We start from the raw sequence: 12,416 nt of genomic DNA, 5'->3' as shown, positions 1-12,416 counted from the left end.
GCTCGTGGAAGAGGCTTAGTCAACGGGTCTGCTACATTCAGATCCGTATGTATCTTGCAAATCTCTATGTCTCCCACCTGGACTACATCCCGGATGGAATTGAAGCGTCTCTTGATGTGCTTGGTTCTCTTGTGAAATCTGGATTCCTTTGCCAAGGCAATTGCACCAGTATTGTCACAAAAGATTTTCATTGGACCCGACGCACTAGGTATGACACCTAGATCGGATATGAACTCCTTCATCCAGACTCCTTCATTTGCTGCTTCCGAAGCAGCTATGTATTCCGCTTCACACGTAGATCCCGCCACGACACTTTGTTTAGAACTGCACCAACTGACAGCTCCACCATTTAATGTAAACACGTATCCGGTTTGCGATTTAGAATCGTCCGGATCAGTGTCAAATCTTGCATCAACGTAACCATTTACGATGAGCTCTTTGTCACCTCCATAAATGAGAAACATATCCTTAGTCCTTTTCAGGTATTTCAGGATGTTCTTGACCGCTGTCTAGTGATCCACTCCTGGATTACTTTGGTACCTCCCTGCTAGACTTATAGCAAGGCACACATCAGGTCTGGTACACAGCATTGCATACATGATAGAGCCTATGGCTGAAGCATAGGGAACATCTTTCATTTTCTCTCTATCTTCTACAGTGGTCGGGCATTGAGTCTTACTCAACTTCACACCTTGTAACACAGGCAAGAACCCTTTCTTTGCTTGATCCATTTTGAACTTCTTCAAAACTTTGTCAAGGTATGTGCTTTGTGAAAGTCCAATTAAGCGTCTTGATCTATCTCTATAGATCTTAATGCCTAATATGTAAGCAGCTTCACCGAGGTCTTTCATTGAAAAACTCTTATTCAAGTATCCCTTTATGCTATCCAGAAATTCTATATCATTTCCAATTAGTAATATGTCATCCACATATAATATCAGAAATGCTACAGAGCTCCCACTCACTTTCTTGTAAATACAGGCTTCTCCAAAAGTCTGTGTAAAACCAAATGCTTTGATCACACTATCAAAGCGATTATTCCAACTCCGAGAGGCTTGCACCAGTCCATAAATGGATCGCTGGAGCTTGCACACTTTGTTAGCTCCTTTTGGATCGACAAAACCTTCTGGTTGCATCATATACAACTCTTCTTCCAAAAATCCATTCAGGAATGCAGTTTTTACATCCATTTGCCAAATTTCATAATCATAAAATGCGGCAATTGCTAACATGATTCGGACAGACTTAAGCATCGCTACGGGTGAGAAGGTCTCATCATAGTCAATCCCTTGAACTTGTCAAAACCTTTTGCAACAAGTCGAGCTTTGTAGACAGTAACATTACCATCAGCGTCAGTCTTCTTCTTGAAGATCCATTTATTCTCAATTGCTTGCCGATCATCGGGCAAGTCAACCAAAGTCCATGCTTTGTTCTCATACATGGATCCCATCTCAGATTTTATGGCTTCAAGCCATTTCGCGGAATCTGGGCTCATCATCGCTTCTTCATAGTTCGTAGGTTCATCATGATCTAGTAGCATGACTTCCAGAACAGGATTACCGTACCACTCTGGTGCGGATCTTACTCTGTTTGATCTACAAGGTTCAGTAGCAACTTGATCTGAAGTTCTATGATCATCATCATTAACTTCCTCACTAATTGGTTTAGGTGTCACAGAAACCGGTTTCTGTGATGTACTACTTTCCAATAAGGCAGCAGGTACAGTTACCTCATCAAGTTCTACTTTCCTCCCACTCACTTCTTTTGAGAGAAACTCCTTCTCTAGAAAGGATCCATTTTTAGCAACGAATGTCTTGCCTTCAGATCTGTGATAGAAGGTGTACCCAACAATCTCCTTTGGGTATCCTATGAAGACACATTTCTCCGATTTGGGTTCGAGCTTATCAGGTTGAAGCTTTTTCACATAAGCATCACAACCCCAAACTTTAAGAAACGACAACTTTGGTTTCTTGCCAAACCATAGTTCATAAGGCATCATCTCAATGGATTTTGATGGTGCCCTATTTAACGTGAATGCGGCCGTCTCTAAAGCATAACCCCAAAACGATAGCGGTAAATCTGTAAGAGACATCATAGATCGCACCATATCAAGTAAAGTACGATTACGACGTTCGGACACACCATTATGTTGTGGTGTTCCGGGTGGCGCGAGCTACGAAACTATTCCGCATTGTTTCAAATGTAGACCAAACTCGTAACTCAAATATTCTCCTCCACGATCAGATCGTAGAAACTTTATTTTCTTGTTACGATGATTTTCAACTTCACTCTGAAATTCTTTGAACTTTTCAAATGTTTCAGACTTATGCTTCATTAAGTAGATATACCCATATCTGCTTAAATCATTTGTGAAGGTGAGAAAATAACGATATCCGCCACGAGCCTCAACATTCATCGGACCACATACATCTGTATGTATGATTTCCAACAAATCTGTTGCTCTCTCCATAGTACCGGAGAACGGCGTTTTAGTCATCTTGCCCATGAGGCACGGTTCGCAAGTACCAAGTGATTCATAATCAAGTGGTTCCAAAAGTCCATCAGTATGGAGTTTCTTCATGCGCTTTACACCGATATGACCTAAACGGCAGTGCCACAAATAAGTTGCACTATCATTATCAACTCTGCATCTTTTGGCTTCAACATTATGAATATGTGTATCACTACTATCGAGATTCACATCAAAAATAGACCACTCTTCAAGGGTGCATGACCATAAAAGATATTACTCATATAAATAGAACAACCATTATTCTCTGATTTAAATGAATAACCGTCTCGCATCAAACAAGATCCAGATATAATGTTCATGCTCAACGCTGCACAAAATAACAATTATTTAGGTCTAATATAATCCCGAAGGTAGATGTAGAGGTAGCGTGCCGACCGCGATCACATCGACTTTGGAACCATTTCCCACGCGCATCGTCACCTCGTCCTTAGCCAGTTCGCTTAATCCGTAGTCCCTGTTTCGAGTTGCAAATATTAGCAACAGAACCAGTATCAAATACCCAGGTGCTACTGCGAGCTCTAGTAAGGTACACATCAATAACATGTATATCACATATACCGTTGTTCACCTTGCCATCCTTCTTATCCGCCAAATACTTGGGGCAGTTCCGCTTCCAGTGACCAGTCTGCTTGCAGTAGAAGCACTCAGTTCAGGCTTAGGTCCAGACTTGGGTTTCTTCTCCTGAGCAGCAACTTGCTTGCGTTCTTCTTGAAGTTCCCCTTCTTCTTCCCTTTGCCCTTTTTCTTGAAACTAGTGGTCTTGTTGACCATCAACACTTGATGCTCCTTCTTGATTTCTACCTCCGCAGCCTTTAGCATTGCGAAGAGCTCGGGAATTGTCTTATCCATCCCTTGCATATTATAGTTCATCACGAAGCTCTTGTAGCTTGGTGAAGTGATTGGAGAATTCTGTCAATGACGCTATCATCCGGAAGATTAACTCCCAGTTGAATCAAGTGATTCAATACCCAGACATTGAGTATATGCTCACTGACAGAACTATTCTCCTCCATCTTGCAGCTATAGAACTTATTGGAGACTTCATATCTCTCAATCCGGGCATTTGCTTGAAATATTAACTTCAACTCCTGGAACATCTCATATGCTCCATGACGTTCAAAACGTCGTTGAAGTCCCGAGTTCTAAGCCGTAAAGCATGGCACACTGAACTATCGAGTAGTCATCAGCTTTGCTCTGCCAGACGTTCTTAACGTCGGCAGTGCAGCAGCAGGCCTGGCACCCAGCGGTGCTTCCAGGACGTAATTCTTCTGTGCAGCAATGAGGATAATCCTCAAGTTACGGACCCAGTCCGTGTAATTGCTACCATCATCTTTCAACTTTGCTTTCTCAAGGAACGCATTAAAATTCAACGGAACAACAGCACAGCCATCTATCTACAATCAACATAAACAAGCAAGATACTATAGGGACTAAGTTCATGATAAATTTAAGTTCAATTAATCATATTACTTAAGAACTCCCACTTAGATAGACATCCCTCTAATCTTCTAAGTGATCACGTGATCCAAATCAACTAAACCATAACCGATCATCACGTGAAATGGAGTAGCTTTCAATGGTGAACATCACTATGTTGATCATATCTACTATATGATTCACGCTCGACCTTTCGGTCTCAGTGTTTCCGAGGCCATATCTGCATATGCTAGGCTCGTCAAGTTTAACCTGAGTATTCTGCGTGTGCAAAACTGGCTTGCACCCGTTGTAGATGGACGTAGAGCTTATCACACCCGATCATCACGTGGTGTCTGGGCACGACGAACTTTGGCAACGGTGCATACTCAGGGAGAACACTTATCTTGAAATTTAGTGAGAGATCATCTTATAATGCTACCGTCAATCAAAGCAAGATAAGATGCATAAAAGATAAACATCACATGCAATCAATATAAGTGATATGATATGGCCATCATCATCTTGTGCTTGTGATCTCCATCTCCGGAAGCACCGTCATGATCACCATCGTCACCGGCGCGACACCTTGATCTCCATCGTAGCATCGTTGTCGTCTCGCCAATCTTATGCTTCTACGACTATCGCTACCGCTTAGTGATAAAGTAAAGCATTACAGGGCGATTGCATTGCATATAATAAAGCGACAACCATATGGCTCCTGCCAGTTGCCGATAACTTGGTTACAAAACATGATCATCTCATACGATAAAATTTAGCATCATGCCTTGACCATATCACATCACAACATGCCCTGCAAAAACAAGTTAGACGTCCTCTACTTTGTTTGTTGCAAGTTTTACATGGCTGCTACGGGCTTAAGCAAGAACCAATCTTACCTACGCATCAAAACCACAACGATAGTTTGTCAAGTTGGTGTTGTTTTAACCTTCGCAAGGACCGGGCGTAGCCACACTCGGTTCAACTAAAGTTGGAGAAACTGACACCCGCCAGCCACCTGTGTGCAAAGCACGGCGGTAGAACCAGTCTTGCGTAAGCGTACGCGTAATGTCGGTCCGGGCCGCTTCATCCAACAATACCGCCGAACCAAAGTATGACATGCTGGTAAGCAGTATGACTTATATCGCCCACAACTCACTTGTGTTCTACTCGTGCATATAACATCAAACCATAAAACCTAGGCTCGGATACCACTGTGGGGGAACGTAGTAATTTCAAAAAATTTCCTACGCACACGCAAGATCATGGTGATGCATAGCAACGAGAGGGGAGAGTGTTGTCTACGTACCCTCGTAGACCGAAGCGGAAGCGTTGACGCAACGTAGAGGAAGTAGTCGTACGTTTTCCCGGTCCAACCGATCCAAGCACCGTTACTCCGGCACCTCCGAGTTCTTGGCACACGTTCAGCTCGATGATGCTCCCCGGGCTCAGATCCAGCAAAGCTTCGGGAGGAGTTCCGTCAGCACGACGGCATGGTGATGATCTTGATGTTCAACCGTCGCAGGACTTCGCCTAAGCACCGCTACAATATGACCGAGGTGGAATATGGTGGAGGGGGGCACCGCACACGGCTAAGGAACGATCACGAAGATCAACTTGTGTGTCCTAGGGTGCCCCTTTGCCCCCGTATATAAAGGAGCCAAGGGGAGGGGGCGGCCGGCCAAGGAGGGCGCGCCAAGGGGGAGTCCTCCTCCCACCGGGAGTAGGACTCCCTTCTTTCCTAGTTGGAGAAGGAGAAGTGGGAAAGAGGAGGAAGAGGGAAAGGAAAGGGGGGGCGCCGCCCCCTGTCCTTGTCCTATTCGGACTAGGGAGGGGAGGGGCGCGTGGCCACCTCTTGCCTCCTTTCCTCTTCTCCCTTAGGGCCCATGTAGGCCCAATAACCCCCCGGGGGGGGGGGGGGTTCCGGTAACCCCCCCGTACTCCGGTAAAATCCCAATTTCACCCGAAACGATTCCGATATCCAAATATAGGATTCCAATATATCGATCTTTATGTCTCGACCATTTCGATACTCCTCGTCATGTCCATGATCACATACGGGACTCCGAACAACCTTCGGTACATCAAAATACATAAACTCATAATGAAACTGTCATCGTAACGTTAAGCGTGCAAACCCTACGGTTCGAGAACAATGTAGACATGACCGAGACACGTCTCCGGTCAATAACCAATAGCGGAACCTGGATGCTCATATTGGTTCCTACATATTCTACGAAGATCTTTATCGGTCCGCATAACAACATACGTTGTTCCCTTTGTCATCGGTATGTTACTTGCCCGAGATTCGATTGTTGGTATCTCAATACCTAGTTCAATCTCATTACCGGCAAGTCTCTTTACTCGTTCTGTAATACATCATCTCACAACTAACTCATTAGTTGCAATGCTTGCAAGGCTTATGTGATGTGCATTACCGAGAGGGCCCAGAGATACCTCTCCGACAATCGGAGTGACAAATCCTAATCTCGAAATACGCCAACCCAACATGTACCTTTGGAGACAACTGTAGAGCACCTTTATAATCACCCAGTTACGTTGTGACGTTTGGTAGCACACAAAGTGTTCCTCCGGCAAACGGGAGTTGCATAATCTCATAGTCATAGGAACATGTATAAGTCATGAAGAAAGCAATAGCAACATACTAAACGATCGGGTGCTAAGCTAATGGAATGGGTCATGTCAATTAGATCATTCACCTAATGATGTGATCCCGTTAATCAAATAACAACTCTTTGTCCATGGTTAGGAAACATAACCATCTTTGATTAACGAGCTAGTCAAGTAGAGGCATACTAGTGACACTCTGTTTGTCTATGTATTCACACATGTATTATGTTTCCGGTTAATACAATTCTAGCATGAATAATAAACATTTATCATGATATAAGGAAATAAATAATAACTTTATTATTGCCTCTAGGGCATATTTCCTTCATATGGTGTTGATGTAGAAGCCCTCTGTGATCGATGCCCCCTCCGGCGGAGCTCCGGAAAAGGCCCCAAGATGGGATCTCGTCGATACAGAAAGTTACGGCGGTGGAATTAGGGTTTTGGCTCCATATCTGGTAGTTTGGGGGTACGTAGGTATATATAGGAGGAAGGAGTATGTCTGTGGAGCAACAGGGGGCCCACGAGGGTGGAGGGCGCGCCTGGGGGGGGGGGGGGTAGGCGCGACCCCTACCTCGTGCCTTCCTCGTTGATTTCTTGACGTAGGGTCCAAGTCCTTTGGATCATGTTCGTTCCGAAAATCACGTTCCCGAAGGTTTCATTCCGTTTGGACTCCGTTTGATATTCTTTTTCTGTGAAACCCTAAAATATGCAAAAAAACAGCAATTCTGGGCTGGGCCTCCGATTAATAGGTTAGTCCCAAAAATAATATAAAAGTATATAATAAAGCCCAATAATGTCCAAAACAGAATATAATACAGCATGGAACAATCAAAAATTATAGATAAGTTGGAGACGTATCACTCCCACGCCCATGGAAAATTACTCATGCATGTGAGGGAACAACCAATAAATGCAAAGATTAAACGGAGAGCAAAGAATTATATTAGTATGGATGATCAATCCAATCTCAATCTCTGAACAAGTGCAAATAGTGCTGCAAAACCTAGTCTTGCAAATTGAAATTACTCTCTCAACGGTGGCGGTGTCGATGAATGAAAGGGGGTGAAGATCGGAGAAGACTGGAATGGAGCTGTTCTTCTCTCTCGGATCCCCTCTCCCTTCTTTGTGTGGTGATGTTTTCTCCTGACTGTATTCCTTTCTTTCTTCTTATCCCCCCTCTCATGTGCCCCTTCAGGAAAGTTGTTTGTATAGCTCAAGGGGCGGCGGCAAGGTATGACAGCTGGTACGAGCGTCCACACTCATACCAGACACTACCTTCTTCTTTGGTGAGTGAAGATTTGTTTAAAAAGGGAAGGTCGCGCCAAATTTCTTCAATGACTAGGGTGTTGGTTGATTTATTTCCCAAAGTGTTTGTACCTACACATCAAGTAGGAAAACAAGGTTTCTTCATTCTCAGAGCATTATCGTCCATAAAAAAGAGTAAGAACCGGCAAAACCCCTTCATAAATACCCGTGTGAAAGTGAAAAAATATTGAGCCATCAACCATCTTTCCAGCTGGCCGCTGTTGCTCGTATGTCACGCGACATTTCCTGTAGCAAGCATGCTTGCCTGCTGCTACGTGTTGCTGCTTACCCGTTACCCGAACAAGCACTCTCCATCCTAGGGTGTGACCTGCTAGAGGGAGCCGGATGGTTGGGGAACGAGGGGAGATTAGTGATGAAGGGATGAGATGTGGATGGGAGTCATCGAGGAGAAGATAAGGCAGCAGGGAGAAGTGGTGAATGGGCCCCATAGAGGACACACGTCATCCATGGGAGGGCGCCGGAGTGTTAGAAATACTTAAAGTTGTTCACATTTTTTATTTGATACATATAAGAGTTTTATTTAATAAAAAATACTTTCTCTCCCAGTTTCATATAAAGAAACCACAAGTTCATTACAACCATAGCACACTAACCTCTTAGCTAGCGAACTAAGCCACAGTAAAACAGATGAAGCAGAACATGTTAAGCAAGAAGAGAATGAAAACTTGAAGCTAATTGTCCACATTCATAAGCACACTCGTCCACAAAAGACATACGATAGCCTGTGCAAAAACAAACTATAGTGAAACAACAATAGAAGCCAAGCGTCAGCATTTTGAAGCAGGTTGCAGTTCTACTCAGGCCCCATCTTCTCAAGTTAGTCTGGGGATTCATGATTTCCAGCTTCATCTTGCACAAAAGAACTCATCTATGACTTGATCCAGAAGCTTTGCGCAGCTCCGTAGTCCCAGTCTTATGTCCTCCCCTGCATGCAAGTCACTCAATGTGTTAATACAAAAGCAAACCTTGTAAAGAACATCGGTAGGATCAGCTGGCCATTTTTGCTGGAAGCAGGCCAAATTGTGAGCTTCCAAGATGCTCCACAACACAACTACAAGCCAAAATATTTTTTTCTTTTCGCCCATGTTTTTTAACCACACATTAAGGCTGTTTCAGCATGTGTAAAGTGGCATTCAATCCTCAAAGGGAAACTAATCACATTCCAAATATATCTTGCAAGGGGACATTCGTAAAAAAGATGATTAACGGACTCATGCTTCACGCAAAAATAAATAGTCTGGTTCACAACAACCTCCCCTCTTCAGTAAGACATCTGATAACCCACAAGTATAGGGGATCAATTGTAGCCTCTTTCGATAAGTAAGAGTGTCGAACCCAACGAGGAGCTAAAGGTAGAACAAATATTCCCTCAAGTTCTATCGACCACCGATACAACTCTACGCACGCTTGACGTTCGCTTTACCGGAAACAAGTATGAAACTAGAAGTACTTTGTAGGTGTTTTGGGTAAGCTTGCAAGAAAGTAAAGAGCACGTAAATAAAAGCTAGGGGTTGTTTAGATAAAGACACAACTAAATTATTTTTAGTAAAGAGCTTTTGTCAACAAGAAGGTTATTTGTCCCTAGGCAATCGATAACTAGACTGGTAATCATTATTGCAATTTTATTTGAGGGAGAGGCATAAGCTAACATACTTTCTCTACTTGGATCATATGCACTTATGATTGGAACTCTAGCAAGCATCCGCAACTACTAAAGATTCATTAAGGTAAAACCCAACCATAGCATTAAAGCATCAAGTCCCCTTTATCCCATACGCAAACAACCTACTTACTCGGGTCCGTGCTTCTGTCACTCACGCCACCCACCATAAGCAAATCATAAGCATATTGCAAACCCTACAGCGGGAATCCCTCACGCTTGCGCGACATGGAGAGCACCATAGGAAAACACCAATAATAAAACATACAACTCAAACCAATCACGATCATCAAATAGCCATTAGGACAAAACAGATGTACTCAAACATCATAAGATAGCCATATATCATTGGGAAATAATATATAGCGTTGAGCACCATGTTTAAGTAGAGATTACAGCGGGTAAGAGAGAGGTTACACCGCTACATAGAGGGCGGAAGAGTTGGTGATGATGGCGGTGAAGTTGTTGGTGAAGATGGTGGTGATGATGATGGCACCGGCAGCGCTCCGGCGCCACCAGAAGCAAGGGGGAGAGGGCCCCCCTTCTTCTTCTTCTTCTTCTTCCTTGACCTCCTCCCTAGATGGGAGAAGGGTTTCCCCTCTGGTCCTTGGCTCCCATGGCGTGGGAGGGGCGAGAGCCCCTCCGAGGTTGGATCTATCTTTCTGTCTCTCTCTGGTTCTGCGTTCTCTCTGGCTCTGTTTCACCGTTTCGTATATATATGGAGATCCGTAACTCCGATTGGCCTGAAACCTTCGCCGTGATTTTTTTTCCTGAATATTAGCTTTCTTGCGGCAAAATAAGAGCGTCAACCGCCTTACGGTGGGCTCACGAGGGTAGGGGGCGCGCCCTAAGGGGGGGCGTTCCCTGCCTCGTGACCACCTCGGGCACTGGTTCGCGTTGATTTTCCTTCCGAATTTTCCATATTTTCCAAAAATAAGCTCCGTCCGTTTTCATCCCGTTTGGACTCCGTTTGATATGGATATTCTGCGAAACCAAAAACATGCAACAGACAGGAACTGGCACTGGGCACTGGATCAATATGTTAGTCCCAAAAATAATATAAAAAGTTGCCAAAAAGTATATGAAAGTTGAATAATATTGGCATGGAACAACCAAAAATTATAGATACGACGGAGACGTATCAGCATCCCCAAGCTTAATTCCTGCTCGTCCCCGAGTAGGTAAATGATAAAAAAGATAATTTTTGATGTGGAATGCTACCTAGCATAATCTTGATCATATGTCTAATCATGGCATGAATATTAAGACACGAGTGATTCAAAGCAATAGTCTATCCTTTGACATAAAAATAATAATACTTCAAGCATACCAACCAAGCAATTATGTCTTATTGAAATAACATAGCCAAAGAAAGCTCATCCCTACAAAATCATATAGTCTGGCTATGCTTCATCTTCACCACACAAAATATTCACATCATGCACAACCCCGATGACAAGCCAAGCAATTGTTTCATACTTTTGACGTTCTCAAACCTTTTCAACTTTCACGCAATACATGAGCGTGAGCCATGGGCATAGCACTATAGGTGGAATAGAATATGATGATGGGGGTTATGTGGAGAAGACAAAAAGGGAGAAAGTCTCACATCAACTAGGCGTATTAACAGGCTATGGAGATGCCCATTAATATATATCAATGTGAGGAGTAGGGATTGCCATGCAACAGATGCACTAGAGCTATAAGTATATGAAAGCTCAAACTGAAACTAAGTGGGTGTGCATCCAACTTGCTTGCTCATGAAGACCTATGGCATTTAAGGAAGCCCATCGTTGGAATATACAAGCCAAGTTCTATAATTAAAATCCCCACTAGTATATGAAAGTGATAACTCAAGAGACTCTCTATATGAAGAACATGGTGCTACTTTGAAGCACGAGTGTGGTAAAAGGATAGTAACATTGCCCCTTCTCTCTTTTTCTCTCAATTTTTTGTTTTTCTTCTTTTTTTTCTTTTTTTGTAGGCTTCTTTGGCCTCTCTCTTTTTTTGGGGGGCTTCTTTGGCCACTTTTATTTGATAACCTCACATGGGACAATGTTCTAATAATGATGATCATCACACTTTTATTTACTTACAACTTAATATTACAACTCTATATCTAGAACAAAGATATGACTCTATATGAATGCCTCCGGCGGTGTACCGGGATGTGCAATGATCTAGCGTAGCAATGGCATCAAAAAACGGACAAGCCATGAAAACATCATGCTAGCTATCTTACGATCATGCAAAGCAATATGACAATAAATGCTCAAGTCATGTATATGATGATGATGGAAGTTGCATGGCAATATATCTCGGAATGGCTATGGAAATGCCATGATAGGTAGGTATGGTGGCTGTTTTGAGGAAGATATAAGGAGGTTTATGTGTGACAGAGCGTATCATATCACGGGGTTTGGATGCACCGGCGAAGTTTGCACCAACTCTCGAGGTGAGAAAGGGCAATGCATGGTACCGAAGAGGCTAGCAATGATGGAAGGGTGAGAGTGTGTATAATCCATGGACTCAACATTAGTCATAAAGAACTCACATACTTATTGCAAAAATCTATTAGTTATTGAAACAAAGTACTACGCGCATGCTCCTAGGGGGATAGATTGGTAGGAAAAGACCATCGCTCGTCCCCGACCGACACTCATAAGGAAGACAATCAATAAATAAATCATGCTCCGACTTCGTTACATAACGGTTCACCATACGTGCATGCTACGGGAATCACAAACCTCAACACAAGTATTTCTACAATCCACAACTACCCACTAGCATGACTCTAATATCACCATCTTTATATCGCAAAACTATTGCAAGGAATCAAACTTATCATATT

The sequence above is a fragment of the Triticum urartu genome, chromosome 5 (genome assembly GCF_003073215.2).
Source record: "Triticum urartu cultivar G1812 chromosome 5, Tu2.1, whole genome shotgun sequence".
In the NCBI taxonomy this organism is placed as follows: domain Eukaryota; kingdom Viridiplantae; phylum Streptophyta; class Magnoliopsida; order Poales; family Poaceae; genus Triticum; species Triticum urartu.
This window is presented reverse-complemented; position numbering follows the sequence as displayed.